Source organism: Theropithecus gelada, chromosome 1 (genome assembly GCF_003255815.1).
Source record: "Theropithecus gelada isolate Dixy chromosome 1, Tgel_1.0, whole genome shotgun sequence".
Taxonomy (NCBI): Eukaryota; Metazoa; Chordata; class Mammalia; order Primates; family Cercopithecidae; genus Theropithecus; species Theropithecus gelada.
The window spans coordinates 200,610,397-200,636,718 of NC_037668.1; the positions used below are offsets into that span (position 1 = coordinate 200,610,397).

A 26,322-nucleotide genomic window follows, 5' to 3' on the forward strand; every position below is an offset into this window, starting at 1 on the left:
CAGTGAGACAAAGCACAGCACCCCTTCCTTCTAAATCACATGCCACAGCTGCCCCCTACCCCTTCCAGAGCAGCTTTTCTGTTCTGCCCTTAGCTGGCCATGCCCTTTACACCTAAGGAACACGCACGTTTCTGGGAATGTAGATTCCCTGCTTCCTAGAAAGGCAAGAAAGGTACCTGGGAAGGAACCCACCTGCAATGAGCTATGATAAATACCTAGCAATTTATACTGTGCATTCAATCTAGGATAGGCTTCCTCTTTACTGAAATCTATTAATTACTCGTTCATTAAACCAAAAACCCATTCCTTGATTGGTTATTATGGGCCAGATAGGCAACAGAAATAAAAGACAAAGTGCCTGCCTTAAAGGAAATGATGCTGTCATAGAGAAACGTAGACAAACTGATTATTAGTATACAGAGATGTGGAGGAAGTTTACTCAACAAACGGCCTCCAATTGTGATATCATCACAATTAAGCCTTTTGACATTCATCCTTATTTCCTTACTCCAGTGTAGACTGCCACATATTCAAATATAGAAACAGACCCCAATGTATGCTCATGCAGCAGGTGACAAAGGCCAGGTGCTTCTGTTTACCTGTACTTGTTTCAGCACTCACTCCGTCATCACACCATTAAACCGAATAGCCATTTGTAGGGCTTAAACACTTAAAAGCCAGTTTTAAGCAGAACCTCAGCTCTGCATCTGGGGACAAAATACCCCGCAAAAGGGATGGGAATCCCGAGAGTGCAGCCAGCATAAATCACGCCAACCTCACTGGACAGATGGTTATAACAAAATGCACTTCCTCCTCCATGAAGAGCAAGGGCTTCGTAGACTGCACCCAAGCCACAAGCTGCACACCAGACCCGAGATGGGCTGGTAGGCAGAGGCAAAGGTGGTTTCAAGGCTTCTGTGGCTTTGAAGAAAACGTCTCTGAGTGTGAGAAAGTATTCACATGGTCTCTGCGGGCATCCTTTCCCTGTGGTCGGGCACTCTTGAGTCTGTGGCTGTTGATTTCACCACACACTCAACTTGTCCCGCCATACTCCTTCCTAACGTAACCCTCAAGACAAAACACCACTAAGATCGCCCTGCAAACCTAATCAGAATGTGGCAAGTCTGGGGCAGTGATCTTTCACTCTATGATCTTTGACAGTGGGTCCTAGGGGCAAAAGTCTCAGACTCTTAAAATCTTATCTGGCTCCTTCCGTTAACAGAGAAAAGTAAATATTTAGCCACCAGCACAGAGGTTGAGAGAAAAACAGCTGTAATCAACACTCCACTTCTCACCCCTCCCAGATCAGAGGTGAAGCCTGACACCTCTGACCCCTAAGCGAGCTTCCTCAGTGTAGCGAAGCCCGGAGCCCAGCCAGCAATAATTCCACATATAAACAACTCTTGCTAGGCATGAAGCACACACCAGACAGTAATCAGCTTATCGAACAGAACAGGCCTCTTTTCCGAACGCAGAGGAGGATTAGCAGGCTTGAATTACAGCCGTGAAGTGTAATCAAGCCCTGGTGGACCCTGGCAAAGGCTACTGTATACTCCTGCTGGGCCATGGGTTGTTGGCACGATGTGGTGTACCTACAGGGGATGAACAGAAAATGCTCGAAATGGTAATTACACTGGGAGACAGCAGTTGAGAAATGGGGAACAGCAAGTGTGGAGGGGAGACAAATTAGATTCCAGCTGATGCCCACATCCTCCGCTCCTTCCAGTCTTTGCAAAATCTTGAAGTTATTGGGTTTGAACAGATTTTTTTCTGGCTTATTACAAATAGAATATTGCCTCCATCACAATAAAGCGCGAACTCCTCCCTCACTTGGTCACAGAAGCTATTACAGCATTGTCTGTAGTACAGAGACCATGGCCTCTAACCACAGTGATGGCCACACTTGGTGATGTGCGACTCAGTGAGGCCCAGAGGGGCCCAACTGACATGGACATCACAAAGGAATTTGAACCAGGACTCGGAAATAGGTAGACAATTTTAAGAATTGTATCCTCACCTGGAAGATGCTAAAACCAACCAGATGGGGGTTTCCTTTTATACCTCCCAGATGGAGACTTCTCATTTCACTTGAGAGTCCAGCATTTAATGATATGCCTACAAAAAAGTCTCGACTTGGTAAATTCCATGAAAAAAGGCACCATGACTTCTGAATTTTTTGAAGCTTCCCAAAGAACCCTGTGCCTTGCTGAAAAAGAAAAAATGTCTTATGTTAAGTTTATTTTTTTTGTTCTGTCATTTATTTCTGAAGAACTTTCCTTAGCATCCTATTCACAGCACCCCACTAGGTAAAACAATTCAGCAACTCACGAGCTTTCCCTTAAAGTTATCTTAGCCCCCTCTGAAGTTCCTCATCTATCTTGCCATCTATCCTTTTCTCTTATTCATATTTCTTAAAGGTCAAAGAATTCAAAGTGGTATCACATTAAAAAATTGCCTTCACTAACATGGGGCGTAGCAGAAATACAGCTTTCTGACTTTCTTAAGTTCTGGGCCTTTTGAGGAAGATCCACTGCCCTAACACTGCAAACACGCTTCCTTCTCTTCAGTCAAATCTCTCCCCAGCTAACTCTTTCTAATACCAGCTTTCCAATGCCTTCCCAACACCCAATCCTTTTCAGTACACTTGGAGAGAGCAGAGACTCCACGTGACATCATGAATCCCCTCTCGAGATGATCCACGGGTGAAGAGAGAGCCATGAACCACGAGGTGTGGAGTACGGTTAAGGACTCTGAAATATGCCATGGGCCGCTCGTCCTACCAGTCTCAACCTATTCCTCACTAGCTTATCCCTTAAGACACATGTCCCCAAAACCACTGTCCACATTTAATCACAGCATAGAAGCCCGAGACCAGTGATCTTTCACGCCATAGTCTTTGACAAGGAACTCTTAAGGCCAAAACTGCCAGACTCTTAAACAACTGATAAATGCATAAAACTATTTTTCAAAACAATTTAATGACTACAGCCTGATTGCTGGTACACAGGAAGATATACAGTGTGTCAGCAGTGTCTGAAATAGGAATGTTGAGCTGAGTGGGTCACTCAATTCAGCCTATCAGGTTACCATCTGAGAGTGGAAGGCAAGACACAGCATATCAAGTGTGTGTGTGTGTGTGTGTGTGTGTGTGTGTGCGCGCGTGCGCGCGCGCGTGTGTGTTACCTATATGCAAGAACTGGAAAATAGAAAAGAGCTCTATTTGATGAGTGACATGGAGCTGAAGATCCTTTGAGAGAGCTTTACATTCATTCCAAAGTGCAACCAAAATAATTACAGTATTCAAAATTGTGCCACCAGTACAGAGGGCTGAGAAAAAGTGCTCTTAGTGGAACAAAGCCACAAAATGCAAGAAGGAACCATAATCTACCAAGAAGTACCTTGGAGATGAGTTAAGCTGATCTGACCTTACGATAGTTTTGATAGCCAAGGAACAGGTCAGGACTGGAGCCCAGAACTGGATATAGTCATATCTGAGAAATCAGACACTCAAGAGTAGGAGTCACCTCTCTGGGTCTGAGTCAGCAGGCACCTCCCGCCTCTGACAGGCCAAACCACTTATCATGAGCCAGGCATGCACTCAGGGTAGCCTAAATGCTAAGTACTGCCAGCAATGCTCAGACTCTCAGCCAATCCTGGAGGTCTTCTCTGGGGCCACCCAAGTATCCTTTCAGACCTCATTCTGATATCTCTGCCTGAAAAAGCATGCAGGACAGCAATAGTCCCCAGTCACTGTCCCTTTTAAGGTGTAAGGGGGGCAGGGTGGGAGAGTGGGCTGTTCTAGACCCTTTCAGGGGCTATCCTCCAAGCCACAAGTCTGGTTTCTATTACGATTTTCCAAGTTGATATGTGATCCTGGTGACAACAGTCACTCTCTGCACTCGAGTGAGTTAGCATCATCTGTAAAATGGGCCACTTGCCTTTCTTTTTCCAGACCAGTTGTGAGTTTTATAAACATATTCGTGGCAAAGCCCTCTCAAATTGATTTTCCTATCTGATATCTGATATGGCCCCATCAAACAAGCACACTTTTAGAGTAGCTTGTCAGAGTGGGTAAATGGCATTGCATCTTTGGCTAGGATTTAAAATGTCTGAAAGGGGTTAAACCACATGTTCTTTTAAAGATACAGAAAATTTCGCTGCTGTATCCCAAGATCTAATGGCAAAGAATTTTGGTGTAGTAAATCTATTATATGTTATGCACTGTGATGGAAAGTATTTCATAATTACAAGGTGTTGTTGCTACAGGAATCTTTCTTTTGCATTTCCTATCTGTAGCTAAAATGCATTTTGCAGCAGATCTTTGGATAAAAGCTATCAGGTGCTTTCCTGAGAAAGGATGATCAGACAAAGGACAGCTGGAATTCTTGGGGCAGGATTGCTTTTTCCCCCTATTCTTGGGGTAGGGCCCACCCTTGAATTCAACTCTATCTTCCCTTACAAAGATCTCAGTTTCTACATTCCATTCTCCTTCCCTCATGTTTGCCCAGCCCCCCTTCCGGCCTGGAGGCCCAATCTCGATCTCAGACAGACAGGTCTGGCGGGGGCAGATGGGTAATTTTTCCTTTCAGCTTTAATGGCTGCTATTAACAATAAGTTGCCCTGCCCTACTAATGGCTCAACTTTCAGCTTTTTTCTGATTGCCTATGAGTAACACTGTGTCACATGAGCTGTGTTTAACAGAGGTGTAATAAATGCCAAAGAAAAAATATTACCCAAAATAAAAAAGAGTTTGTCCCAGTGTGACCAGGATCTCATGACTCGCAACAATGTTCATTTCAGCTTCCAGCGCAATTTCTATTTGCATTCTTTTTTTTATTTTTTTAAGGGTCTCTGGGGGCTTTAAAAAAGCTGTTTAAGAGAAAAAGCAGAAAGACTGTAGTGATTGTCAAGTGCAAGGAGTTCTGCATTCCAGACAAACAAATGCGGTGTGCAGACAACAGACAGAGCGGCAAGGGAACCCTCTCAGCAAAGGGGACAGAGGCACATAGGCAAAAAGGTAATTACTACATGTCTGCCTCTCATGAAAGGCAGCCTGCTCTCTCGTTGGTGTGGCTTGAAACTTCAATTCTGGCTACCAGGATACAGAGGTGGAGGAAGAGAAGGCTGAGAAGGCTGAACACCATCCCCCTCTCCCAACACACACCCTTGAGGCAAGAAAGATATCAAGTTCTCATTTTGTTGCAAGAAAACTACATTCTCCTTTTGATAATAAGCAAAAAAATACTTCTATATTTTTCAAATAGTAGCTGGTCGGAACTGTTCCAAACCCAGAGAAAAAAGCAATAAACACTGAAATCCCCTGGCGGTCCCTTAGTTGAAGATGTGGGCAGGAAGTATTCAATATCTTCAAAGGTTTTAGGGAGAAGCAAGAAAACGGTAGAGGAAGGGTGGAGGAGGCCTCCCAGGAGGCCTGGGAGCGAAGTGTACCCGTCCTATGAAAGCTGGAACCTTTAGGCAACAGAATCAGGAGATGCTGACTTTAAATTTAAATTACCTTGCTGAAAAGGATTGGCCCAACACAGGACAAGCAGCAGTCTTTTGAAGGAATGCATCTTCTACTGACCTATGCCTCTCTTTTAGAGGTCACGGTTGTCTTCACCCTCTTCTTTGCATGTATCTCAAGCCTATGTAATTAACACCAATATTTTTACTGCACATCTGAGAAAGGAGACCAAGGGCATCAAAAGACATGGCAGTGCTGGGACTTGGCTTCAGAAATGCACTTTGCTCAAGGAAATTCTCTGAGCCACCAGTACAAACAGTTAGGAGACAGTGATGCACTTCAAAAGTTATAGCAGAAAATAGAGATGAGCCAGTAAGATAACTGCATAGCTGCACCCTATAGGAGAAGATCCTTAAGGGGAAAATGATGGAGCCCTATAGATACAGAACAGCTTGAGGCATCATTCTGCAAGATATCCCAGCAATGAAAACTGAAGAAGAGAATGGCACTAGCCTGCATGGTCAAGAAGGGAAGGAAGTGGGCACCCAACTGTGAGGCTGAGGTATTTGGAGCACAGAATGTGACACTGATTATGAGGATTTCCCAATAAAGAGCTGGCTATAGTGAAAAGAGCCCTAGTTTTCAAGTGAGAGCGATGTCCTTGGTCTGCCACTCTTGATCTTTGTAATCTTGGGCAAGTCACTCTACCTTATCTATAAAGAGCAAAGATGGGACTGGGAGGGCTAAGACATGGACCTGGAAAATAAGCATGCTCTAAAAAGGCAGAGATAGTCAGATAGCCTTTGAATAGCAATTTAGACTTCTTTATTGTGATAGTGCTTTATACCTTCCCAACAGCTTTCATTTTATCTCACCTACATTGTCTATGCTGACCCACACATCAAGCTTCAGAAGTAGATCCTGGATGCCTATTTTTTAGGAAAATAAGTTCAAAGTTACAGCTCACTCAAGTGCAGTTCTTCAATGTCCATGCTCTTTGCACTACACTGGGCTAACACCAGGAATTCAGATAAGCATGGGCTGTCTGCTTACATGCAGGTATGTACTGGTCTCAAGTCAGTTACCATCTGGAAGCTAAAAAAGGGAGTCAAAAGGTAGGTAACTGGGATAGGTACAGGCAAGCAGAGAGAAAGTGTGGGAATCAACATGAGCACAGACTTTTTTACAGACCAAAATGGAGTGCGGGTACGAGGGCAAGTGACTGGAACCAAGTTCCTTTTAGTACTATAGAGTTTCATCACTTATATGTAAGTTATTCATAAATGATTTGGTGCCACAGGAATAAAAGTTGGCTCAAGGTCCACAATTGCCATGCTCCCTAGATTTCCAACTCAATCTTCCTGGTTATGATGGTGTCATTCCCATTTGTACAGCACACACAAGACCTCATCTGGTCCTTACAACAGCCTTAGGAGAGGACTGGTTCTACTGGGCCCATTTAATAAATGTCAAAATGGGACTTCATCATGTGAAGGGCAGAAGAGAGCGCATGTCCCAGGGGCCTTAATTAGGGGCAAGCTGCTTTCCCCACTTCATTTATAGCATCTTCTGGACCTAAGTCTTCCCTTGTGTCACACTTTCCCTGCAGGACCACAAAGATGAAGCCACTTCTGACACCAAAGGAAATGTGTCTTCTGCTCACCTTTGTAGGGGCCAGGAAAGAAAATGAACCCGGAGTACAGATCCATAATTTGGGGCCAGAATCTCATTTGAGCCCTGTGAGATTCTTCACGATTCACTCCAAAGCTTTAAGCCAGCAAATTCGACGTATTTATAAAGGAGTCAAACACCACCACATGTATAAGCTCAGACAAAGAATCTGATGTTCGAATCAATTTGAATGGCTGGCCTGCCTTCCTTATTTCCGTCCTTTTTTTTTTTTAAAGACAGAGTCTCACCCTGTTGCCCAGGCTAGAGTGCAGTGGTGCAATCTCAGCTCACTGCAACCTCTGCCTCCTGGGTTCAACCAATTCTCGTGCCTAAGCCTCTAGAGTAGCTGGGATTACAGGCATGCGCCAACACACCCAGTTAATTTATGTATTTTTAGTAGAGATAGATTTCACCATATCACTCAGGCTGGGCTTGAACTCCTGGCCTCAAGTGATCTGCCTGCCTCGGCCTCCCAAAGTGCTGGAATTATAGGCATGATGAATGGATTTCTTAATGAGAGTTTTCTTATCTCACACAAATAGGTTGACAATATTCCAGGTCCAAGGCAGGGAGATAAGGCAGAGTGGATTGGGCACAGTGGGTAGAAACAGATGATATGCTTCTCTGTCAGATGTTTTCTTCTTCCGCTATACTCAGTACAGGGCAACTGTTCTTGCTGGCTGGAACCATTCTATCGGGAACCGTTGGGTTTCATACAACGGAAAGTCATTGCAATCTATAAATCCAAGTCACACTTTCGAAACATTTAAGGGAGTAAAAGCAAAGTTATAAAGCAGTGCTCAGCCTCCATGAAGACCCAGAGAATGTTAATAGGAGGGTCTCCCCTCCTGATGATAGGATTCCTGCAAGGTTGAGGGGCTGGATTGCTTTGCAGGCCCTGTACCCCTCTGTGTCCTGGGCTCCTTGTGTTGGAATTCAGAACAGGATGGGTAGTCTGGTGTGTGGGAAGAATACAAGCTTGGACTTAGAATTCAAGCCTTACGTCCCCAGCTAGCACTTACTGTTTGGGAGGCCTTGGATGACATCTCAGAGCTTGTTTCCTCAACTGTAAAATAAAGTCGGCTGTACTTGCTGTCTGCAGTTTTGCTGAGCCCCTAGCACATGGCTGGTGTGAAATCAATGTTAGGTTTTCTTACTCCCTTTTCATGTCCCTTTAGATAACATGATTTGAAAGAGTACTATATTTTGGCTTAGCCTCTTTTTGAATGAGAAAAGTTGTTTTCGTTAAGTAGGCACATCTACTGATGTGGGGGGGAAAAAAGTATATATGGAAAGACCAAAAAATATCCTCCCTTTTCAGAAGATGTAGAGTTAAACCACATTCTGGTTCAACAACATGAGTCCTTCATTTGAAATCTTGTTCTATTTAAATACCCTGTGGTTTTTAGTTGCAATTTCATGTTTTGCTTAATTGTCCAGAGTGGCAGATGTGATTTTTGTGTAAGTTTTTATCCCATCTGTTTTTCTGTGCCAGAAATATATGTGGAAGGTACTGCGACTTCTACATAAGAATGGGCCTTATCTACACTTATAATAATAAACTTATAAACTTGAAAATGAACCAAATTTGAGTTGGCAGTGAGTACAGAAAGCCCCCCGCCCCGCCTTTTTTTTTTTTTTTTGATGTTTGTGCTACCTCCCACTTTTACATTCTCCCCTTTGCTCCAAATCAGAATTCTTTGGGGATGACTTATCAAGAGATATTTTTCCTTGTGCAACTGAGAGTTAACGCGTTCCTGGTACTTAGGAGTAGAGTGCAGATGGACACAGAAAGCCACATCCAATCCATATCCTGTCCACTGCTCCCCTCCAGCCCCTGCACATGTATATGCCTCCAGCACACTCCCTGATAAAATTTCCAGGATAAAAAGGTATTCCTTGTATTCTAAACCACAGCACTGGCTTTGTGAGCATGAGACCTGTGTGGAACCCCAGGACCCCGTGTTTGGTTTCATACTCTGATGACGCCATCTTGAAATACTTAATTTTTGAATGAAGAGTTGACACTTTCCTTTTGTACCAGGAACCACAAATTATATAGTCTGCCCTGCCTCAGAATGTATTGTTTGTATTAAAAACTATTTTATAAAGAATGAACAGACATAATTAAAACAGAATAAGCAGGTCACAGTCAAGGCACAATCTCTTTTGCAATAGGTCCAAATAGACCTTGGAATCTAGCCTTATGACACTTCCTGAAAATGTGTTATAGGTTGCCAAAAAAAAAAAAAAAAACCAAAAAAAAAACCAGGATAAAAGCTCACACCTGTAACCCCAGCACTTTGGGAGGCTGAGGCGGGTGGATCATAAGGTCAGGAGTTCAAAACTAGCCTCACCAACATGGTGAAACCCCATCTCTACTAAAAATACAAAAAGATTAGCTGGATGTGGTGGCACGCGCCTGTCATCCCAGCTACTCAAGGAGGCTGAGGCAGGAGAATCACTTGAACCCAGGAGGCGAAGGTTGCAGTGATCATGCCATTGCATTCCAGGCTGGGTGACAGAGCCAGACTCCATCTCAAAAAAAAAAAAAAAAAAAAAAAAAAGAATAAAAGAAAAGGAAAGAGAAAAGAACATTTCTCGAATACAACCCATCTGTAAACTGGAAGTCGTTGATAAGGAATATAAAACTCTAGAAAAAGCCTTTACTTTTTATCCAAAGTTGGTATCAGAGGGCATGGGATAAGGCCAAGTCCCTGCTTCTCACTAGCTGTGTGACCATGAGCAAGTGTCCTGCTGCTTCTCTCTTAGCTCGAGAATCTTATTTATTTCCTCAAGAGCCCTTCCTAGGGCACGGTATGTGTATGGGATGGTACTTGCTTGGTGTTCCTCATAGGTAAAGCAGGGGTGATGATGATTAATAACAATAGTAATGGAAGTGAGGGAAAATAGAGATAAGAAAATATAGTGCTTGGAAAACTGTGAAGTGCCAGGCAGATGTTACTCTTCTTAAATCTGCAATGATGACACTTTATGTTTCTACAGTCACCGCTCAGTCCAGCTGTTCCTCTCAAGTTTTCTTTCCAGCCTTCCATGCAGCCACGTTTAAACTGTCCTTCTAGGTGTGTTCAACCTAGCACACAGTAATCTCCCCCTTCTCTGCTTCTGGATTTTGTGCTTGAATGATGTCATACAGTTACTTAGTTTCTGTTGTCACCCAAGTCACAAATTTATTAAATATTGTCATGGACATCAGCTTCTACATGTACTGCTTTTCTGACTGCCAAATGAGAGTTACCCATCCAAGGGCAGGGACCATATTTTACCCTTCTTTTGACCCCCAACGGCATTTAGAACTTTGCTAGGGGCATGGGACAGGTTCATAAATATTTTTTAATTTATTCAAACAAGGTTAGCAGAGTCAGTGAAGATAGTACATAAAGCCACCAGCTATGATTTCACATAACAGTATTTTAAGGGGCATTTCACACCCTGACAGAATGAGAGTATCTGACTCACAGTGACACAAGTTTCCATGATTCTCTGGAAACTGGATGGTTTTACAATGAGACAGACCTAAGTTAAATTCCAACTCCTCTGCCTCTTATTAGCTGTCTGACTCTGGGAGAGTCAGTTCACTTCTCAAAGCCTCAGTTGTTCCTTCATCCGTAAACTGGGGAGAACCACATTTATCTCACAGGACTGCCATCAGGTTTAAATGAGTTAACATGTGTAAAGCAATTAGACTAGAGCTGGGCACACAGAAGGCACCCAATAAGTGTTAGCTGCCTTCTCTCCTATGTTTACTAGGTGAAAGTCATTTTGAACAGCTGTTTGCTTTTTCCTCCCTTAAATCTGGCACCAGAAGGGAGCCATTATCGGGAGCCAATCATCTTCATTGATGAAGCCAAGTTCCCTCTTCCTGTTCCAAGTTTCCAAAACAAATGAGAACAGAAATGACTCTGTGTTCTTCAATTAGTAAAATACATTGATGCCCACTCCACTGCACATGTATATGTGCACAAGCTCACACATACATACATGTTATTGCACATATACCAAAGTGATTTGTTTTTAAAGATAACACTGACTCTTGCTGGGCAGAGACAAAAATCATGGAAGTAGGTAGGGCTACATGTATATCTTTATACTGCTTGCTCCTCTTTGTCAAGACATCACTTCTATATGTTTCTAAAACTGAGGGTTAAATCACTATCTGTATACTGTTGACAACCATATATGTGGCCGCTGATAGAAGCAATCAAGCTGGAAAGGTGAGGGTGGAGGAAGGGTATTTTAACCTCTAACTATATGGAAACCTGTCCTCCAGTGCTAGAAAATTCCTTCCCAAAGAAGACCAATTCATGGGAGAATTATAATAAAGACAGCTTGGCTTATAAAAACCAAACGAAAGTCTTAAATTAGAAGAATAATATCTTTGGAAGTCGTTGCAAATGTTCCAACAGAAACGACTGAAACAGTAGTTGCAATAATGGTAAAGATATATGCACACTTCTACATTTCATATAGGATTTGCAAATGTTTCTTAGATAAGAAATCTACACATTTCAAGTTATGTATATAGATTTGTGGACTGAAGTTGCCACAAATAATAGTCTTTTTCCATGTAGGTAGGCTATAACTATTTAGACAAATTTCAATAAAATTATAAAGGCAAGAAAAGAAAAAGAAAAAATGCAGCTGAAAATGTAACAAAATAAGACAACTAAATTATGAGACTGAACATCTGTGGTCTAAATAAAATATGTGGTGGTGCAGGCAGCACCATAAAGTTTCTCCTGACATTCTGAAGAGACCAGCAGAGCTCACTTATGAGTAATGTGGTCATCCCCACATTACTGCAACAAAAATATTAGAGCAAGCTACACTGTCAAATATTCTATATGGATTTGTGACCTAAGGAAAATCATATTAAGAGGCTAAAGTGATATACAATGTGAAATATTATACAGATACACAAATACACACAAAATCCTTCCTGTCGTGAACATACAGGTGCTGTATTTTCATCTTATTCTTCAAAAAATACAAATAAATCAAAGATAGCTATCTGCCATCAGTACCTCTGAGGTATGATGTGTGTGTGTACTGTAACTCCCAAAGCCCTTGGGGCAATTGATACAGAAGACAAAGAACTGAGGGAAAACACCCCACTTGCTGAGCTCATTGACAAGAGTTACAGAGCATAAAGTATATGCCACGTACTTGGAAATCTGGATTCTTTTTTCCTCCAGAAATAATGTTGACAGTAAGAAGCCCTATCTACTGAGGTCATATAGGGCACTTAGGTTCCCTGACCACTGGCCACCAAATAACCAAGGAATTGATCCTATAAATCTCCACAATCCTATAAACCATTCTATTAAAGTTTAAGTAGGAAGTAACACCAAGGGGGCATGTGAATTTAGCAGCTTGGAGCACACAGATTAATCTTTATGAATTTACGTCAGAGTTTGTGGTCACTCTTGTCTCCACAGATTGCTCACCATGGCATGATTAGAGTCAGTGCCTTTTCAGTGTTGCTGTTGCTCTGGAAGTTCATCACCTCCTCTTCGGATGTGCCTTGCTGCAAATGTGTGCAATTACATCCAATACAGCTAACGTTTATTAATACGATCAAGATTTGCCTTTGCCCTCCGCCAGATTCTCTAGTATAACATGACACCTATGTTTCATATCAGATCTAGACAATTACAATGACTCCTTGGTCTATCTTTCTTGGTTAGGGAAAATCTGGAGGCTACAGCTAAACCCAAGTGCAGTGACATTTCAGAAACTTGCCCTGTTTCTGAGAGCTGGAACATTTTTACCCAGCTACATGTCCAAGGCTCCCTTGTAACTAAGTGTAGTCATAATACTAAGTCCTAACTGACGGGATACAAGTGGTAGTACAAGTTATTATGCTAGAAAGTTGTTTTTAAAGGGAATAAGTCTACCATTATTCTCTGCCCCTTCCTCCATTCTGGTGCCTGGAATGCAGGTGGAATGGCTGGAGCTCTAGCAGTCAACTTAGATCATGAGGATGACACAGGATCACCTTTTAGGGAAGACTGAGTCAAAAATCAGGAAGGAGCCTAAGTTTCTTGTGGTCTGTGGAGCCACTCTGCCAGCCCTGAACTGCTTGTATCTTGCTTCCTATTTTTTGAAAGTGGGGGGATGTGGTTTCAGTTACTCACATTTGAACCTAATCCTAACACATTCACAGTGGGCTTGAATTGTAATTTGACTGTTTAACCCCTCTGGGTTTGTTTTCACAATTGTAAACTAAGAAAAATAAAAGCTATCCCTTTAGAATTATCATGATATCAAAATTGAGATAATATATATGAAAAGTACTCCATACACTGGAAATTATTATACCAATATTAGTACAGCTTCTATTATTTTTCAGTTTATTACAAATTTCCAAAGAAAAGTAGGTCAATGATTGACAAATGAAAACTAGCTGAAAATAGGAACTCCAATTTCATTATTCTGGCAAGATTTGATATTAGCAGAAAATGAGTTCAAGATAATTAATTGTAAGAAAGTGACCACAGGTTATTAAACATTTCTAATTGTTGTGTTCCTAGAAAATTTGCTACAAAGATGTTCTTTTAACTACTTGAAAAATATGGAATAATAGCATTTCTAAGTCCATTTAGGTTCCGAATTGCTCATCGAATATCATTTGGATATCAGAAGCTGAGCCAGAAATCAAGCTAGACAGAGACACATAGAGGATTGAACCTATTGCACACTGCAGACCCAGATCACCCATTACAAGGTTGGTTCCAGAAGGTGGGTTATCATAAGCTAATATGAAAATGAAGCACACTTTATATTTTTTAAAGTATGTCATATTTCTGAAAGACTTGGCTCTGTGTTTTAGGTTAATTTTCACTGTTATCTCTAAGGGTAGGTTGGATCACATTTAACATAGTAGGAAAAACAAGTGAGATGCTGAGCTGAGGATTGCTGCAAATTGCATCAGAAAAGAACAGAGTTCCCTAAACTGTGCTGCTTCTGCCAACCTGTATTGACCTAGGGCGTCACAGCTCTTACTGTAACATTCCAACACTTTCTCTTTTAAGCTGGCAATTTCTCTGTAGGCCACTTTATTCTTCACCTTAATGACTTAAACTTATAGAACCATAGGAGGCTAGGAGATACTATCAATTTATATTCTATTTAACTTTACAAGGGCAGATCATCAAAATAAGGGCGAAACAATGTTGAGCCCACAGGTGTCCCACTGCAAAGCTGGTTTCCAACAGTAGGTGAAGAACAAAGCGAAATTAAAAATATATATATATAGATCTTCTTGGAGCGTCCACGTAATCTAATACAATATCAATTAATCTTAGAGAATATAGTTGGTTTATCCCTCCTTCTTTACATTACTGGTAGACATGTGAATTAGTCACCCTTCTGAGAGTATCTATAGTACTGTATTTGCCCAATACTTAGTGCTCATAAATTTGAGGCTGAAGGAAAAATATCCCTCACACTGATCCCAGTAAGGGTATAGCCTGAACTAAACAGCAAGCTTTACAACTTGATAAAATGACCATAAGAATAATGTCCCAATGAAAGACGACGTTTAATGTTTATTTTTTAGAATGTCCAAAAACATACCAAACCCAAAGCCTTTTGGCATGTGTGTGCACACACCCTCCTCCACACAAACACATTAAAAATACTACTAGTGTCTAATAAATATGTGCATATAAGATTATACTCATAAATTTGCATAATTTGCTCTACACGTGTGTTCTATTTTTATATATTGATTTAGTGAGCTGAGCAGACACGTCTTACTGTCAGGAAAAAACCTTTTCCCTGACCACCAATGTGTCCCTAAGTAGTGTGATGTGAGGGGACAGTACTTTTAAGGGCATAGAGGAGGGAAGTGGTTTTACTCAAGATTCTTGAATAAATAATGCAGTCACTGCTAAGAATTGATGAGAAATAGAAAGTAAAAAGAAAAAGATGGGTGGGGGTCGGGGAGACAGAGGTTGCTTATACTTTTAGAATACAGCCTTATTCCAAGTGAGAGGAAAGAAAATATTCAAAAATAATAACAATGATTATACATTTGGCTTCAAATGTGAGTGCAAACCAAGTACTCTAAGAAGCAATCTAATTGGGAAATGTCCGAGGTGAAAAAGAGGCAGTTTGAGAAATTCTTACCCATCAAGCTTTATTGTGTTATTCCAACTAAGCAGAGACAAAAAGACAAATCTCAGCTCCCTACTTTCATTTATAATTGAACCAGGTCCAGAAGGATGAAGCAAGTACCATCTGTAACGCATGCTGCATTAGCAGCCGGGAGAATGAAATATTCAAATTACTCTAGGCCACCTCACATAATGACAGGGCTACAGAAACTGACTTGCAACCACAGACGAGAGAAGAAGAAAAGAAAGTTGAAAAATTGTGTTTTTTATTGTTGTTGTTTTGGGGGGGCAGGAGTTAACCAAACAAAGTGTTATTCTCAAAGAGAGTGAATATATAACAAAATATGTTTTAAAAAATCCGAAGGAAGGAAGCAGGGAAAGAAGGAGAGAGGGAGGAAGAGAGAGAAAGGAGGGAGGGAGGGGGGGATGGAAGGAGGAAAGGAGGGATCGAAGAAGGGAGGGAGGGAGGGAGGGAGGGAAATGCTACCCCAAACTTCCTCAACTTGGAAACCTTCCCACTTTAGATACAAGATCCTGTTGTTCTCATATTTTGCTTCATATAAATAAGGGGCACTATTTTGGGGAGGGTGGAGTTGGAGCTGCTCATTCTGATCCGGTTAATCAGGGCTGCTGAATGTGTGACATGGTAAGTGGCTCCAGCCCCGAGCAGTAGTCAAGACGGAGTGACAGCCTCCATTTAAGATGTCACTGCACATAATAAAGTGTAAAACTATACTTAAAATAAACGAGATAGAAACAATAAACTTGACTCAGTATTTGAACTTTTACAGACACACGGAGACTGGAGGAGGAAGCACATGTGGCTGCGTGCTTGGGGACTTTGAAGAGGCCACTACCTCTACAGAGCTTTACGGCTGTGGTTTTTAGGGGGATCTAGTTAGGCTCCACGTGGAGGTCAAGCAGTCATCTCTTACTATGTGAACTGGGCCTCTGATTAGCTCATGGCCAAAGCCCCCTAAGGAGTCAGGAGCACAGGCCATCACCAAGGGCTGGGCCTGGAGGCACGGGTCTTCCCTGAGAGTGCCCCAAAGGGTAATTTTGCACTCCTTAGTCTCCTGGCTCCAGAAGTGTCTCCCAGCTCCAGCTCTCCGTGTCCCCTGAGTGTCCACCTGTGCCAGAGTTGCCTCGCTGCAGCCTGGCTTTACCACTACAGAAGGTTTAACACAATATTGTCAAGGCAGTTGGCCCCAAATTGGAATGATACTTTCTTTCCCCCTCTAGGTCCTGCAATTACTGTGACATGGAGGGGTGGATTCAATGTCAAAGCAAATGTTTTCCTTATGTTTCTTTCTTTAAAAAAAGAAAAAAAGGCCGGGCGCGGTGGCTCAAGCCTGTAATCCCAGCACTTTGGGAGGCCGAGACGGGCGGATCACGAGGTCAGGAGATCGAGACCATCCTGGCTAACACGGTGAAACCCAGTCTCTACTAAAAAAAAATACAAAAAAAAAAACTAGCCGGGTGAGGTGGCGGGCACCTGTAGTCCCAGCTACTCGGGAGGCTGAGGCAGGAGAATGGCGTAAACCCAGGAGGCAGAGCTTGCAGTGAGCTGAGATCCGGCCACTGCACTCCAGCCTGGGCCACAGAGCGAGACTCCGTCTCAAAAAAAAAAAAAAAAAAAAGAAAGAAAAAAAAAATCATAAATGGGAGCCAGCACATGAAGCTCCTGAACCAGCCACCCAGGATTCTGTGTCACCCAGGTGCAATGAGTCTGGGCTTCCTTGTGCATTAGATTTAGGGGCCTCCATTCAGAAGGTGGCCCACCCCCTGGGAATCTATGTTAATGGCATACATAAGGGCAGAGCTTAGAATGAGCCATTCTTCCCCCTGCAATCATAGCATGTTACTAGAATATGGGGGTTCAGCCAAATAATGATCCTAATTCGTTGCCTGTATATTGGTTTCTACACCCACCTTCCACTCTCATCTGCAAAAAGATTGTTAAGGTACTTGAGAACCAACAGTATCCTTTAAAGTCTTTTTTTTTTTTTAGATAGTAGGATAAAATATATTAAGTAGAAATACATACACGACGGCTGTACAGTGAATTTCATATAATGCATGCAGCCCAGTCTCTAGACGTGGGATCAAGAGAGTATTATGAGCAGCACCGAGCAGCACCCAGCAGCCCCAGCCAAACCCTTTGCAGTTACTGTCTCCAAGGGCAGTCAGTCTCCTGACTCCTTTAGGCAGAGGGTTTGTTTTGCCTGCCTTTGCTTGCCTTAATTTTCCGTTACATTTCTTTATCCCTCTCATTGGATCCTGGAACTTCCATGCATTTAGCAATTCAGCGAGTATTTAGTGAGTACCCATTATGTGCCAGGCATGATGCTAGGTGAGCACAACAGGCACTCAGCTCATGCTATGGAACTGACTAAGTTGAAAGGAAAAGGGATTTTAGTTTCCAGCTTGTTGGCTGTTGGTATGAAAGGAGCATGAGAGAGGAAAAAAAAAAAAGTGATCTAACTCTCATACTTTGAAGGAGACAAGTATACTTTTAGATGGTAATTTGCAGTCTTGTCTTGCCCTTGGCTGGTCACTGGGAAGGATAGGAAAGGTTGTGATGGAGACAGGGTAAGAAGGCAGTGAGGGCAGGCAGGCTTCCACCTGAGCATGGCCCCGGAAGTCACCTTCCACCCATCCTCTGCCAGGGATCATTAGGCAGGGATGCTCGCATCATCTCTATGTCCTCCAGTCTGCAGAGCCAAGATCAATCCCTGGCATCAGGGCACATCTAAAACCTGCCTCTTCAGAGTCAGCCTGCAGCTCACAATGTCACTTCCCACCAAGCCAGGCTGCAGTCACTCGAGTGGGAGTTTTATTAGCTGTAACCCATGACACCATGCACTGATATATTTAAGCAATCATGAACAGAAAAAGGTGGTTGTCTGAAACGACCACTGAAGTGGTAAAATAATCAACAGTATTTTGTGAACACAACGTTCCACTCACAGATCTGTGATTCTGTAAGGGACGAAAATAACACGGGTTTCTGGGGATAGAAGTCGTAGGATCAAGGAGGGAAAATTACTGTGAAATATGAAGTGCTGTAGAAATATGAGGCGGCTGTGGATAAGGATAAAACTGGTCAAGTAGATGGTTCTGGGTAGGTTTACCGCCCAACTAAAAATCAGATCCAACACATAGTTCCATCTGCAGGAAAAGTCTAATCACCTCCAACGCCATGAAGTACAATTTTAAATTATAAAACTAAAAGTGTTTTAGTGAAAACACTATCGCATGGGAGTACATACTTGGTCTTATCAGATCCAAAGGTTCACTTTGACCAGCCCACCAAAGAGGAGAACATAGCTGTGGTTGCAGTCTGAATTGGCCTGGTGGTTGATAAACCTTGGAAAGTTTTACCGGGTCAACCCAACCTAATGTGATTGCCTTAATGGAAACATGCTGGGTGACGAAATAGTAACAGCATGATTTAGAGATTGAAAAAAAAAATAGCTAAAATGAGCTTGGAAAAAAATATATTTTAGAAATCCTTTCTTATTCCTTGTCAATACCCAATTGACTGCAGATGGAAAACACTGACTTCATTGGCTAGATATGTTAAAGGGATAATAGAATTTATATGATTAACAGGGTGGACAAGATAACCTTAAACCTCTTTCAGTATTTAGAAAGCTAAAACATTACTTTGGGGTTGCTACCTAACATTCTTTTAAGCAACCCCTTGATTTTCCCTATTTGGTCAAACTTCAGACAATAACTGAAAACATGACTCTTCAGTGAGTTGAATAGGTACAACTTCAACATTAGGACCAAATATTATTAATTTCCAATGGCATTTACTTAGAAATTTCCAGGTGTTATATTAATTAGAAAATTTACAATATTTCATGATTTTTCTCATCAGTACTCTGAAATTGAACTTTACAAGTCATGATCAGCTTTTCAAAAATATCACTGTTCCCCATCAGGTTACATCCTTGAACCCTAAAATATTTTTTATATGTCTCTCTTATAAAAATCCAGTTTCCATGGGGGGCAATGATACCTTCTCTCTTGTTCATTGTTATGTCCTCTGTTCTCCTCTCGCAAAAAAAAAAGGGGGGTCCCTATAAATATTTGTTGCATCTTTCTCCTGACAAAAAAAATCCAGAATAGTTTCAGAAATATGACTAAATACCACTTCTACTTCCTCAACTCTCAACTCCCTTCCCTACAACTCCCAATGCATCACCGAGCTAAGAATGCTGAGTTATTCAATGAGTTGCTTCATAAATACATTTTTTCTCCTTACCTGGACTTTACCTGTAACAACTGTTTGAATTATATATTTAAAGTTTAGAATTTTTGCTATGTTGTTATATTACTACATTAAGCATTCTCCATTCAAATGTTATGATAAAGCCTAAATATGTATAGTTACATATATGTATACGGACACCCAGAGTCTACTAAAAACATTATCTTCTATTTGTTTTACAAACACTAAACTTAGTGAGTTAAGAAACGTACCAGATATTCTCAAATCAGTTTTCCTCAAGTAAGTAGATTTTATGGTTTTAGTATTTTCATGATATAGGCTTCTATTCTGAATTACCCAAATTTATGTGTTGCCTTTTTTTTCTATGACTATGTATACAATGTTAGGATACCTTAAGACCTCATAACCAAGTGTACGTTTTGTAAATTGCAACAAAGAAAATTATAAATATGATTATAAGCATACGTGTGCAGCATTTCTGTGTACAAACATGTAAATTATCTCTGAAAAAAACCACTTTTCCAATGTTTAACGTTTTGCAATGCCCAAATTAAAGGATGCTTTTTAAAAATTAAGGTTTCCAACGAAGGCCACTATTTTCCATAAGATTTTAAAGGGAAAAAAAAATCAGACAGCCCTTTTGTGGCAAGGACTTGGGTTACATAGGGCAGTGTGAGGGAGGGATGGAGGACTGGTCTTTGTGCTCAGTCATCCCTATGCGGTGCTATTCATATAATATGACAATGATGGCTTACATCAAAAGCTACAGTGCAAATAATCCCCTTCTCCATGCCATCCCAAAGCAAAAGCCAGCCCCTAAAATAAGGGGCAATGTGCCAGCACAGATATTACTTGTATGCCAGCTAGCTCTGTGCAGAGGGGAAAGCAAGGGAAGGGTGTGTTTTTTTTTTTTTTCCTCCTGAATTGGGTTCTACAATGAATGTTAACTTGCACCAGGAGGCTACCTTGGGCCCCCAGAGCCTTCTTAAAACCCTGGCACCCTGCCAGGGGAGCTCCAACTTTGCAGCCCAGAGAAAGCCGTGTTGGCAGCTTGTCAGGAGCCAGGGAGTTACATGGCGCCCTGGGGGTAATAATATTTTCCAGAACGCTCAAGCTAATAGTCCCATGATGGGCGATTGAAAGGACTGCAGGTATGCTCTTCCCTGTCCTCAGCCTTGGAACTCTCATCCATCTCTGCAAAGTGCCACATCACACTCTGCTGACCTTCATGGCAGAGTTGGGGACACTGTCTTTTGTTTCACTTTACCTCACTGCTGAGAGCCAAGTCAGACTTCTACTTATTATTGTGCTTTGAATTCATTTCTTTAAAAAAAAAAAAATGCTGTATATGAACCTAGAGGCATTCTGGCACCGAGCATATTTTTCTATCTTCTTTTAAAACAACAACAGAATTATGTATACATAAGTACACTTTTAAAAATAACCACAAGTAAATGGCCGGGCGTGGTGGCTCACGCCTGTAATCTCAACACTTTGGGAGGCCGAGGTGGGTGGATCACCTGAGGTCAGGAGTTCAAGACCAGCCCGACCAACATGGAGACCTCGTCTCTACTGAAAATACAGAATTAGCTGGGCGTGGTGGTGCATGGCTCTAATCCCAGCTACTTGGGAGGCTGAGGCAGGAGAATCGCTTGCAACTGGGAGATGGAGGTTGAGATTGTGCCCTTGCACTCCAACGTGGGAAACAAGAGCGAAAATACCCACAAGTGTAGCAGGATGTCTAGTTCATGGCCTAGATTCTTCCTAGATCAATGAATTGGAATCTTCTATTGCTTTTCTAGGGTAGCTGGAGAAACTGACAGCTGACTCACTTTTGTTCTTCCATCAAAGGTCCAAGGAGAGAGGAGTTGTGTGCAGACTCTCAAAATTCATTCTTAGCTCCTTATATTTTAATCTTTAATTTATTTCATCAAGATGTCTTTTAATTCTTAGCACCATATTCAATATTACGCAGAAATTTGTAGGGCTCTTTATTTACATTTTATTGATTACAAAAATAAAGATAAAACAAGTTCATTCTTTTAAGCTTTTTGATTTAAAAAAAAAAACAAAAAACACAGTGTCATTGCGACTTCTAGGTGAGCTAAACTTCAGAGGAGCTGGAGTACCACCTATAACATACTTAGCACAAAAGATCATGAAGCATATCATGCCCATAAACTGATCTGTATTATCCTAATCTCTCTCTCTCTCTCACACACACACATGCACGCACGCGCACGCACACACACATACACACACCCCTTTGTTTTAGAACAATAAACTGAATTTAACTACCCTGTTGAAAAGTAAGGTAACCACTTCTCCTTATACAATCACTTTTTCAGTCCCTGCAATGCAACAGCATTGAAACCCACATACAGGTTGATGCCAGTTTTACGTGTTGAAACAAACCAGTCACTCTTTCTCCCGCTAAGCAGTTAAATTAGAGAGTATTCAATTAATAACAGCTGAATATTCTGTCACATTTAGGAAGATGTATGGTAAGACAAGCGAGTTGTGATGTATCTGACAGAAATGATAAAGGTTCTCCCGACACAGTCTGGCAGATACTTGGCTCCTACTGCGGCTCTTTCTCATGTTCTAAAACGTCAGCAGCACAGACCCAAGATCCAGCACTGGCTTCAAGAAAAGAAGCACTCTAAAGTGAACAGGGAAGCCTTTGCCAAGTTCTCAAAAGGAGCCCAGCCTCTGCTTTTTCCCGTGAGCACATGGATCTGAGTTCCCTTCCACACACCAGCCGGGCACATAGGCAGCAGAGCAGTGGGCACACACTATCACCCAGAGATCAGGACGGGCTCTAAGTCCCCCACCTGCTCAGTCCACCTTTGCCGAGATACATACACATCTTCCCAAGCCCAGCTTTCCAGTGGCCAAGGGAACACGCTTCTCCTAGATACATACTAAATGACAACCAAGAGTACTGACCCCTTCTCCACCACACTAAATAGAACTCTCTCCTTTCAGGAGCCTTTCAAGGCTACTCCTGCCACCTTCAGAGGTGTGGCAACTGCTCAACTGCATCATTACCGTTTCCAACACTGACAGCCTTCATCCACACTCCTTTGGGAAAACGCTGGGGCCCAAATTGAAAAGGAAATAAAAGAGACCACAATAAAATTGCTAACATACGGGGAGTAACAGAGCAATCCATGACACAATTCTATTACACTCGTCCCCCAAGCCCAGCTAGCCACAGTGGCCCTGGGGAGGAGGAGCCACTCTCATTTCCACAAATCAAAGGTCAAAACCACGCAAGGGCTTTGTTACCCACAAATGGGTCTGGCCGACCTGCACGAAGTCAACGGTGGTCTTGCAAAATCCATTTTTAATTGCAAGGGACTCCTTTTCTAAAACTGAAATAGCATCTCACAAACTTGGGGACTAATGTACCAACAGCAATATAAAATGAGGGGATACAACGAAATCTTGATGCAAGATAATGTGAAACAACAACTACCAAAACCCAAACAAAAGACAAGATAACAAGGAGAATTAAATAACCCTGATTTTACGCAGAGAAATTAATGATGCATTAGTCTACAGCCTGGTCAAAAATAAAGACTAAGAGTTGCTGACTTAACTCATGATAATTATTTTTTAAATTGAGTTACACCACCTAAAACATCTCAGAACTACATGCTGTGCACTTTTTAAAAATTATAAAATAATTCAAAGAAACAAAAAATAAAGACAATCTTGTGCACTTTATTTAACTTTCCATTAAGAACTTCTGAGAGCCAGAAAAGAAATGAGTGTAGAGGCTCTTTTCTCTTGCAGCACAGATAAAAGATTCAGATCGTTTTTACTCTTCTCCCACAGCCCTGTTGCTGGAAAATTTGCAAAACACAGGCTTACTCATGTTTGCTAGTAAGAAATCAAATTCATCTCCATAACCCTTCCAAGTTATATTCTTTTGAAACTTTCATTCTAAAACACACACATGCACAGACATACCATTTTCCCCACCAAAGGCAGTTTATAAAATTAAAACTGGTCTCAGGGATTCAATATACATTCTCCATGAGCAAAAAATACACATGTAAATGTGGTATGGTACACAAGGACTTCATCTTCCTTACCCCAGTGACAGGCCAAAGCATGCAGATTCCATGTGGATCACTGCAGCTGATTCACTGCATTCCTATCCACATCAAAATTGCCCCTTCAGTTCTTCCATGTTCCATAAAATTACTATTATTGCCGCCTTTCCCATCTACTTTATTGGCAAATGCCTTGGATTAATAAAGCTCTCATGGTGTTTATGAGCAGAAGATCACTTTATTCCCCTAATACACCAAAAGACACCGTGGGGCAACAGGACCTACCACTTAATTAGATTATATAACTGTCAGGAGTTGGTGAGGTTTTAAATTTATATTTCAATTAATATTTAATAGAGCTTAATTAACAATTCCCCCCTCTCTTCCTTCCACATTCTGCATTCTCCCCTATGTCTTCCTCCTCAGATCTTGGTCCAGAATGGCAATCTGGCTCACAGTATTTGGTAGGGTGGCACCTATGCATGCAGACTACTTTACTCAGAACTGCATTTGCCATGGCACCAGCAGAAGCAAATTATGAGTAGAAATGAATTCCTTTCTTAAGAGCTGAGTGTCTATCTACCTGGATATCTAAGCACGAGGACACACACACACACACACACACCTTAAAGGAGTCTAAATGGACACATTAACTGTCTGACATCTCTACTTGTTTGTTTCTTGGTAGCCACGTTAAAATCTCCCATGACATTTGAAAGGAAATAGTGTTGGTGACTTTGCCAAACCTATGAATCACACACAGGCATAGGCAGCCAGTTTTTAGAAGCAGTGTTTCTCAAACCTTTTGGGCTTGAGACCCCTTTACACTCTTAAAAACTATTGAGGACTCCAAATAGCTTCTGTTTATATAGGTCATATCTATCAATATTCAGAAATTTGAGACTAAGGAATTTTTAAATGTTAATTCATTTAAAAGCAATAAACTGGCCAGGCGAGGTGAGTCACACCTAAAATCCCAGCACTTTGGGAGGCCGAGGCGGGTGGATCATGAGGTCAGGAGTTCCAGACCAGCCTGGCCAACATGGTGAAACCCCGTCTCTACTAAAAACACAAAAATTAGCCAGGCATGGTGGCAGGCGCCTGTAACCCCAGCTACTCGGGAGGCTGAGGCAGGAGAATCACTTGAACCCGGGAGGTGGAGGATGCAGTGAGCCAAGATTGTGCCATTGCACTCTAGGCTGGGCGACAGAGCAAGACTCTGTTAAAAAAAAAAAAAAAAGGCAATAAACCCATTACATTTGAACATAAATAACCCATCTCTATAAAAAATGTTTTTGAAACAAATATATTAGTGAGAAGAGTGAGTTTTACATTTTTGCAAATCTTTTTAAGGTCTGACTTAAAAGAAGATGGCCAGATTCTCCTGTTTCTGCATTCAGTCTGTGACAATATTACATGAAGCCTGTGGAAAACTCCATTGTACACATTCATAAAAGACTGAGAGTAAATAAAGCAAATACCATCTTTTTTTTTTTTTTTTTTTTTTTTTTTTGAGACAGAGTCTTACTCTGTCACCCAGGTTGGACTGCTGTGGCGCGATCTCAGCTCACTGCCACCTCCACCTCCTGGGCTCAAGCAATTCTCCCACCTCAGACTCCCGAGTAGCTGGGATTACAGGCATGCGCCACCATGCCTGGCTAATTTTGTTCTTTTACTAGAGACGGGGTTTCACCATCTTGACCAGGTTGATCTCGAACTCCTGACCTCAAGTGATCTGCCCGTCTCGGCCTCCCAAAGTGCTGGGATTACAGGTGTGAGTCACTGCACCTGGCCTGCAAATACCATCTTAAAATCATTATTAATACACTTTTGACCTCATAGTCTCCCTGAAAATGTTGGGGATCCCTAGACCCTATTTAAAAATTGTTACCTTAGGGGGTTTCAAAATGTTTAAAGACATAAAACAATAGGCCTGAAGTAGCTAAATTTCTCTTTTGCTTCCCAGCCGCTACCACTATCATTCTGGCTAATTAACTGATATATAAGCCACTGCTTACAAGTCACAGTGAAGACAAATCTGAATGCAGGCTTTCTGTTCCAGATCTTATGTACTAGTTCTTATAGTACTTTCTAGCCTAGTATATAACATAAGAAATGGTTTTTAAAAAGAAGCCACTGAAACAAAGAAGAAAAAGAACACTGAACATTTTCCCCAAGCCTCCTGAAAGCTACTTCTGAGTGTCTCTGCCCCCATTGATGCTAACCAAGGGCAGCTGGACCAGCCAAAGGGTTTCAGAATGTTTCAGATAAATTTCATTCCCACTCAATAGGAATAGCTTGCCCAGACACCAACTATGGGTCTATTTTTTCTATTGTGGGCTTAAAAAAATTTTTTAAGCTCTTGTTTGATAATTTATTTTAGTTGCTAAGAAACTAGTTTCTTATTGTAGTCAGTGAGAGTAAAGATAAAGCAACTGTCAAAATAGTGTGTTATTTTGACAGTAGCCATATCAGAATCATAAATGATATAGCTTATCTGTACATTTTTACCCTCACTAATGGGGTCTAAATACTATATTCTCAGATATTTCATACATACACAAAGACATACAAACATGCATTTTAGTAAGAAAGGCCATCACACAGTTAGCAATGAGCATTCAGGGAATGCACATGTGCATGTATACACACACACACACATACACACACACACACACACACCCAACTAGCCCCCAGTTTGAAAGCTCTTTTTTTTTCTTCCAATTTTTGGAGCTAGGA

At 41.6% G+C, this 26,322-nt stretch overlaps 1 protein-coding gene and 1 long non-coding RNA gene across 7 annotated transcripts in view; one reads left to right on the forward strand and one right to left on the reverse strand.

Annotated features, from left to right (window-relative positions):
- The window catches only part of PBX1 (PBX homeobox 1), a 327,814-nt gene that overhangs the window by 110,212 nt on the left and 191,280 nt on the right, over nucleotides 1-26,322 (reverse strand). The gene's annotated exons all lie outside the window — the stretch shown is intronic.
- On the forward strand, nucleotides 1,775-7,318 carry LOC112621006. Its single transcript, XR_003118638.1, has 4 exons — nucleotides 1,775-1,988; nucleotides 4,847-6,110; nucleotides 6,323-6,579; nucleotides 7,074-7,318. It is a non-coding gene; the product is annotated as an uncharacterized LOC112621006 (long non-coding RNA).